The sequence below is a fragment of the Amblyomma maculatum genome, chromosome 11, assembly GCF_055883805.1.
Source record: "Amblyomma maculatum isolate TAMU_Amacu chromosome 11, ASM5588380v1, whole genome shotgun sequence".
NCBI lineage: Eukaryota > Metazoa > Arthropoda > Arachnida > Ixodida > Ixodidae > Amblyomma > Amblyomma maculatum.
Window position 1 is genome coordinate 109888169 of NC_139354.1, and position 9059 is coordinate 109897227.

Below are 9059 nucleotides of genomic sequence, written 5' to 3' on the forward strand. Positions count from 1 at the left end.
ACTTTCCGGTGATGTGGAGCGCAACCCTGGTCCCCTCAGCGAGTCTGAATTGGAATTGCTCCAAAGTTTACAGGCTGATCAGAACACGATCATGAATAAGCTGAATGACATTGAAGCTCAATTTGCTAAACATGAGGCTATGCTCACAGAAATAAATAATAAATTGGGAATGGCTGAGGGAAAGATTGTTTCACTTAACGAGCTGTAGAGGGACAAGGGAAAGCAGTTAAAACCCGTCATGAAAGATGTTAGGGACCTGCAAAAATGAAGCATCAACCTTGAAAATAGAAGTCGAAGGCAGAACCTTGTTTTACACGGTGTCAAAAACGACAAGGACGAAACATGGGATCAGTCAGAAGAAATGATTAAAGGCATATGTCAGACACAGCTTAATATCGACTTGAAGACAGTTCAAACAGCGCATCGAGTCGGTCGATACAACGAGAAGTTCACACGGCCGATTGTTGTTAGCTTTTTCTCAGACAAAAAAAAAATGGATGTCCTTAAAAACACAAAATAATTCGAAGGGTCTGTTTATAGTGTAGATTAGAGTTATGCACCAGAGGTACGAGATATCCGGAAAAGATTATGGAACTATGCCAAAACAGAAATAACTGACAGCAGCAGTAAGAATAAACTAAGTTTTGAGAAGGTGATTGTTAAGGTGATAGTTGATGATAAGGCCTTCACCTGGGATACAGACAAAGAGGAAGTTATTCCAGTCCTAACGAAGTGACATCCTGTTGTCAAATCAGCCCCTGCCTCACACAATCAACAGCTGTTGTCATAAACTGCAGAAGCATAGTGCACAAGGAAGATGAATTTTCAGGTCTGATTGAATCTTTGAAGGCTGACATCGTGTTTGGAACGGAATCATGGCTGAACCCGTCCACCACTGATAGTGAGGTGTTCCCTAAGCACTTTACCGCTTATCGTAATGATAGGTCACAAAAGGGCGGAGGGGTGTTTCTGCTAGTTCATTCATCTTTACGGTCATCCTCGTTAAATATTGGACATGAAGACGTTGAATCAGTCTGGTGCACAATAACCCTTGCTGATAATGCTAAATTTATTGCTGGAGCATTTTACGGCCCACCAAATTCCGATGCACTTACATTGCAGACTTTACGAGATTATTTCTAAAACATCGAAAGAGGTAATTCTTGCCGGCAAATTTAATCCACCGAACTTGAACTGGTCCAATGGAACATTTGTAACTATTACTGGTTCTCGCGAAAACTTGGAAATGAAAAACATTGTTGACACGTTTGGCTTCACCCAATATGTGATCACGCCAATGCGCAACAACATTTTAGATCTCTTGCTTTGTAACTCACCTGATTTAATAGACTCTGCCACTTGCAATCCTGGCATTAGTGACCATCTAGCTGTCACGGCTAGCATTAAATATGCAGCCAAACGAAACAAGGCCCCTCAATGGAGGAAGGTATTCTTATTTGATAGGGGCGATTATTCTGCCATTTCTCAAGAGCTATTTAGTCACTTGTCTGTGTTTGGCTGTGTTTCAGAAAATGCTGATGTTGAACAAATGTGGTCACTGTTTAAACAAAAAGTGATAGCACTGACAGAGAAGTATGTGCCGAGTATCGAGTCAGCCAGGCTGAAAAAGTGCAAGAAGCCATGGGTGGCTCCTAGTATTTTGAGACTAATCAGGAAAAGAAGACATGTATATATTGCATTCAAAAGGACACAAAGTAGTTATCAGTATAACAAGTTAATTGAGGTAACTAATGAATATCAAGCTAAAATAAGCACTGCGAAGGAACAGTACTTCAGCCGACTGAATGATAACATGAAAACCAATCCCAAATTGTTTTGGAAATACGTGAAAAGCTGTGGTTCTGATGCGACTGGAATAAGGGAAATTTATCACAACAACGAGGTCTTATCTGATGACACAGCTAAGGTGTCTTGCTTGAATAACTTTTTTTATTCCGTATTTTTGCCCAAAACAAGTTCTCCGATTTCCCAATGTGTGTGTGCTGCGACACCAATGCCACCTGTAGAGATTAGCGTGAACGGTATTGAATCATTGTTAAGAAACTAAGGCACCCGGACCAGAAGGTATTTTTCCCCGCATATTGAGGCGCTGTGCGTGGCCTATCTCATCCTACCTTTATCTGATATACACTAAATCTCTTTCTACTGGCGTGCTACCAGCTGAATGGAAAATGGCACATGTAGTTCCGATTCCTAAGGGTGGTTCTAAAAAAGAGGTAAACAACTACAGGCCTATCTCATTAGTATCTATCTGTTGCAAAATATTGGAGCATATTCTGTACAAGGAAATAATTAGAACACAGATAGCTAATTGATGAACAACATGGTTTTCGTAAGGGATTGTCCTGTACTACACAACTAATAGAGTTTTACCATGACTTAGTATCGGAGGTAGATGAAAACAGGCAAACAGACTGTTTTTTTTTTTTTTTTTCGTAAAGCGCTCGACATGGTGTGTCGCCCCTTTGCTTCTTCACAAACTTCACATATTAAATATTAACCAGGAAGTGTGGAACTGGATCGCCAATTACCTGTCCCAGCGTGGACAATCTGTGGTATTAAACGGAGCTTTCTCCCCAACTGTTGAGGTCACTTCAGGAGTCCCTCAGGGCTCCGTCTTGGGGCCGTTATTATTTTTGGTTTATATTGTTAAGGAGGTTTATATTGTTGTACTGAGCGCCAAGTCATCCAGCAGGAGGTCGACAAGATGTTGGGCAACGATATCATCGAACCTTCGAACAGCCCCTGGGCATCTCCTGTCGTGCTCGTTAGAAAGAAAGACAACAGTTGGCGCTTTTGCGTCGACTATCGACATCTGAATAAGATTACAAGGAAAGATGTTTACCCGCTGCCGCGAATAGACGATGCCTTGGACTGTTTACATGGAGCCCGCTGCTTTTCCTCCATCGACCTTCGTAGCGGCTACTGGCAGATCTCTGTTGACAAACAAGATCGCGAGAAGACAGCTTTTGTCACACCCGATGGACTTTACCAATTTAAGGTTATGCCTTTTGGACTTTGCAACGCCCCTGCTACGTTTGAACGAATGATGGACTCCTTACTCCGCGGCTTCAAATGGACGACTTGTCTATGTTACTTGGATGACGTGATTGTCTTCTCGCCCTCGTTCGAAAGCCATCTTCGTCGCCTTTCTTCCATCTTGGCACTTTTGCGCCGTGCTGGACTTCAACTGAACTCAAAGAAGTGCAGTTTTGGTCGCCGCGAACATAAAGTGCTTGGCCATTTGGTGAATGCCACCGGGGTGCAACCCGATCCCGACAATGTTCGCGCTGTCAGTGTTTTTCCATCTCCCTGTTCACCCCGTGATGTCCGCAGCTTTATAGGGCTGTGCTTTTATTTTCGCTGGTTCGTCCCAAACTTTGCCACTGTTGCTCGTCCTCTCACCAATTTGCTGAAGAAAGGCGTTCCTTTCTCATGGGGACCAGATCAGGCTAACGCATTCTCCACCCTCATCACTGTTCTCACCAATACTTCTGTGTTGGCCCATTTCAACCCGTCTGCCCCGACGAAACTTCGCACCGACGCCAGTGGCCATGGGATTGGTGCCATTCTTGTACAGCGACAATGCGGCCAACACTGCGTGATTGCCTACGCCAGTCGTCTCCTGTCATCAGCGGAACAGAACTATTCTGTTACGGAACGGGAGTGCCTGGCTCTCGTTTGGGACGTTGGAAAATTCAGACCCAACTTGTCTGGCCGACCCTTCACTGTAATTACCGATCACCACGCCTTATGTTGGCTCTCTTTCCTCAAGGATCCTGCTGGCCACCTCGGCCGCTGGGCACTGCGCTTGCAGGAGTATACCTTTTCCGTTGTATACAAATCCGGTCGGCTCCACCAGGATGCAGACTGTCTGTCCCATTATCCCGTCGATCCCCCTTCCTCTACTGACCATAAGTCGGACCCCTGTGTCTTCTCTATATCGGAATTTTCCCGCATAGCCAACGAACAGCGCTTGGACCCAACCCTCAGTTCTCTTGTCGACCGCCTCCGCACACACAGCCATGACTCTTCCCTCGCCCTGTTCTTCCTTCATGGGAATACGCTATACCGCCACAAAATGCGACCTGATGGCGCTGAGCACTTGCTGGTCGTTCCTCAACACCTACGCTCTGCCATTCTCGAACAAATGCACGACGCCCCTACAGCTGGTCATCTTGGCCTCTCACACACATACGAATGCATGCGCCGGCGTTTCTTCTGGCCTGGACTCTACCGCTCTGTCCAATGTTATGTAGCCGCTTGCAACCTCTGTCAACGCAGGAAGAAACCCCCTGTGCTACTACCTGGACACCTGCAGCCGATTGCTATCCTGACTGAGCCATTTTCTCGTGTTGGCCTTGACCTCCCAGGGCCCTTCCCCGAGTCCTTGTCAGGAAACAAATGGATCGGTGTCCTATGCCACGCGGTACGTGATCACTCGCGCCATTCCGACCAGCTGCGCCACAGACGTTGCTGACTTCCTTTTGTACGACGCCATACTTCACCATGGTGCTCCCCGTCAACTACTTACCGACCGTGGCCTCTGTTTCCTCGCCCGAGTTGTTGAGGAAATACTTCGTTCTTGCTCCGTTCGGCACAAGTTCACCACTGCGTATCACCCTCAGACGAACGGCCTTACGGAGCGTATTAACCGCACACTCACCGACATGCTCGCAATGTACGTATCCGACAGTCATCACGACTGGGATATTAGTCTGCCATTTGTCACCTTTGCATATAACTCTTCGCGTGACACTGCTGGGCACTCTCCATCTATCTTCTCTTTGGAAGAGACCCCTTACTGCCTTTCGACACTTTGCTTCCCGCCGTTGGCCCCGTCACAACCTATGCCCGCGATACCATCGCCCGAGCCGACGCTGCTCGCCAGATTGCTCGTCACAATCTCACCATCTCTCAAGAAGCTCAAAAACGCCGCTACGACGCTCACCACCGCGATGTGCACTATCCTCCCGGATCTCTGGTGTTGCTCTGGCTTCCGTGCTGTCGTGTGGGGTTGTGTCAAAACCTTCTGCCCCACTACCAGCCATTTCTGACCGGCAGGTTGAGCTGCTTTGCGGACAGCTCAACCCGCCGGTCAGAAATGGCTGGTAGATCGGGCTCTATGTGAAGCAAAAGCCCGTGGACTCCTGGACTAGTAGGGGACCACCCTGGAAGACTTTTTTTTTTCTTTTATTAAATAAAGTTGTTTCCATCCATCCATCCACAGGTCCTTACCATGTACTACGCCCAGTGACCGACGTGACCTATGAGATTGCACCGCTCCACCCAAAGACGTGTTCTTTGCTATTGCAGCCTGCACTGCAGACGACACTCCGCCGCGTGTCCTCTGTGATGTCACACAAGCATTCCAAAATGGCGGTCGCTCTTGGTGGGAGGAGCTTCCAGATTCCAATTTCTACACCATTTTTTTGTAATATGCGCCACGCATTAGGTAGTGAAACTTCGCGAGTAGAATCACAAACCTGTATATTATTCATAGAAGTATAAAACGGCAATACATCGAATGACCCTGTCATCGCCCCTTTAAGAAAAAATGGCAAGGGATGCTTTAGAAAACAGTCCTGCTTCACCAGGACAAAGCCCCAGTTCCACATCAGCTGTTGAGATGGATGCAATTCACTCCTATGGTTTCCAAATGCCTTAGCACTGACCCTATTACTGCGATCGCTCCGTCAGACAGACAAAAAAGCACCTTGGTGGATGATGTTTTGGAAGAGCAGAAAGGAATGTTCTACCACAGTAGAGCAATGAACTTCCAAAAGCAATGTGATACATGTGTGATCCTGAAAAGAGACTTGGTCGAAGACTTGCAGCAAAACTTTGACCCATGGTCACTCACCTGACAGGGCTGCTCACTGACGCTGCCTCACCGTTGGTGTGCTGGCCAGTGGGCTCATGAGAGACCTGCTCCAATTCCAGTCAGGGAAAAGGCCCGGCTCTTCCATATCACAAGAAGTCGCCAATCCTGCACAAAAGCACATCTGGCTTCGTACAGACTGCCACTTGGCAAGACTGTTGGGGGAAGGGGGGGGGGGGGGGGGAGATTCAAGCACAGGCCAACCATACATGGGACTCAACAGCCTTGCACAGAGGCAGTTTCGGGAAAGCGAGGTCACAGTTAACTCGACCCAGACGGTGCTTGCACGAACTCACTTCTAGAGAGCAAGTATAGTAGTGGTGCCTAGCATCTATTTTTTGGCGCTATTTTTTTTGCATGTATATTTCTCGCAATAAAGTTCATGTATGTATGTATGTATCAAGATTTGCTGTCATTGTGTAAGCTTCCTGTTCATGTTTGATTCTGACGCCTTTTACTGTCAAAAGCTTCGCTTACTGTTGTTTTTTTTTTTGCTGATGAGGGCTAGCAAGCATTCAATTTTAGTGTTGCTCCTAGCCACGTCAGGAGCTTTTTGATCCTAGAGTTCCCCATAATTAGAGGAGGAGGAGCTCCTCCTCATAATTCGACTACCTGACTCGAAAGCCTCCACATGATTTTGGACAAGCGTGTAAAGCAAATTAACCTACCTCTTGCAGGCAAGTTAACTCGACTTGCTCCACCTTTTACTTTACTCGATCCAATTGTATGTATATAAACCCGACAACTGCTTTTTACTCGACAGGCAAACCCAACCAGACTCTGAATCTGTGTATACAGGGCTCATAATATTTCAACAATTCAGTGCTGCAAACAGTAAAGAGCACTTTGGATTAGTCTGTGTAGGAGAAGAAAATTAATGTGTAGCAGCTTCCTTGTGTTTGTAGCAGGATGCTGGTAATGAGAAATAACCTAAGAAATGCAAATACACAGTTTTCAAGAAATGGAAACCATGCTAGATGAACATTTGACTGCAGCCATCTTCATCAGCATACTTTTTTTTTGATGCGCTTAAAATTTAACTGCACTGTTTCATTAAAAAAAAAAAAAAAAAGTGAAATTTTGTATCTTTAACATTACTGCTAATTATCCTGTGCATAAGTTCCGACCAATGTTGATCCTTTAGGCTGAATTGAAACGAGTATTTTGTGACCTCTGGTGAACTTTTCATCAACACCTCGAAACCGCTATGCTAGAGGGTATAATCTACTTGCAGTTCTACAACGGAAATTGAGCGAGATTTCATATTACCAACACTAGTGCAAATTTCACTGCGCAATAGTTCTGAAGAATGTTTAAAAGATCGATTCAGTTGTATTTTTTCTCAGTGTCACTTCGGCTGATAAATTTAAAAATAGACATATAGCTGCGCTATTACATTGCGATGTTAGCACTCCCAAGCACACCTCAATTGAAGGACTTCAGTTAGGGAAAGCCAAGATGAATAAACAGGTGGCCATCTGTCAAAGGTTCATTTTGTAACAAGTGTGACCACTTTGTTTCTTTCGCGCTGTGAGGCTGAAGCAGGAGCGCAAGCTCTGTGTCACCATTTCACAGCACAGTACAGTTTCAGTACGGAATGGCTGCGCCTCTGGCAACAAAGTGTTTTGTTGTGCGCTGCGTGTTCCTACTTTCCTCTATTGATGAGTTTGGCGTTGTCATGCACATCTCAAGTACGCTGCTTACTCTTGAGTGACTCAATTTGAACTCACTTCCATTGTAAAATAATTAGAGCAGGTGTGGCGGAAGATGTCCGGAAGCGGCATAATTAGGCTCAGGATCATGCATTCACATGCAGCTCAATTTAGTTAGAATGACTGAAACAAGCTTTCTATGCTGAAAGTTCATATTTATGTAGTTTGCAGTACAATAAAACTGAAAGCTAGGATGCTAACAGCGCTGCACCAGCCAGAACGAATGAGGTTCCTGCAATCGAACTGTCAGCATGGACCGTACCCTGAAACCTTTCTCACAGTCTCACTTTCCACCGAAAGAATTTGCAGACACGCCAGCTACAGAAGAAGCATTTCGACAAAAGACATGCAGTCAGTCATCTGAAAGATCTTGAAGAAGGGGAAGAGGTATGGGTGAGAGTCGTAATTGTACTGACCAGGGACACTCAGGCAAGTGACGCTTCCTCTCAGACTGAACCTTTGACACAACAGGCCAGCGTCAAGTAATATCCACTAGTGCGAATTGTTAAAGTTCGTTTGGAAAGTGTAGTGGTTTACAGTGTGGAGCGCCGAAAGAAACTTATCTGGGGAAGGAGAGAAAGGTTTCTTTTGGCTCCCGGTCAGGAGAGTTGCTTCTTTGTCGCGCCTCCGTCCGCTAGCACGTGTCTGAGCTAGGATGGTAGGACCAGCTACAGTAGTTCACCGTAGTCCAAAGCCTGCCAACGCGATCATCCCACCACTACACTAACAAGAGCCAAATATGTCAACGACGTAACATTCTTTGCGATGACTGCTCACGCTGAAACACACAAAAAGCAGGAAAACCATGAAGAAAAGAGCCAGGTTGCCGCCAGTGCAAAGCTGAGGCCAGGATCAAGACAAAGCTTACGGCACTTCTGTATTCGCGCTCTTTTAACTGCGCGTCACATGCCATGTTTTCCTCATTTTGCTGATGTCTTTCGGGTGACGCTCAAATTCTCTGGACAACCTTCTCACCGCGCTATTTACCAAGAGTTGGAAGCCACATCACGTCATCGTCGTGGCTGTCAGTCTCGCTGCGCACGAATGTTCGCCGAAGTGAGCGGCGCACGTGACAGTTTACTGCGCACGAGGGCATTGGGCATAGTGGTAAACAGCATAGCCTCACATCTGTTTCGCAGTATCTGTTTACATAGGAGGCTATGTAAACAGATACTGCGAAAACTCTCGAAGTTTTCACTGCACACCACGCTGCACACACACGCATGCAGACCAACGGGGAGTCCGCGTAGCTTCGAGCCACGCAAACCGAGTTTTTAACTTACGGCTAAACAAAACCATAAAGACCAAACCAAACCAACCAAACTTTTTACTGTTCACATAAAAACCAAGGTCAATGTACAAACGACAAAATGCTTACAGCTTACTGCAGCTTGTCGACCTGAGGATTAAACAAAAATTAAAAACCAATAAATACCCCCTCAATA

The 9059-nt window shown here is 46.0% G+C and overlaps 1 long non-coding RNA gene across 1 annotated transcript in view; it reads right to left on the bottom strand.

Moving 5' to 3' along the window:
* LOC146174656 (uncharacterized) overlaps positions 1–8905 on the bottom strand; it is a 66440-nt gene extending 57535 nt beyond the window's left edge. Inside the window, exons 1-2 of the long non-coding RNA XR_014701939.1 lie at positions 8590–8905; positions 5885–6010 (exon numbers count right to left, since the gene is read on the bottom strand). This is a non-coding gene — a long non-coding RNA (uncharacterized LOC146174656). The remainder of the gene's footprint in view (positions 1–5884; positions 6011–8589) is intronic.
* Positions 8906–9059: the final 154 nt, after the last annotated feature.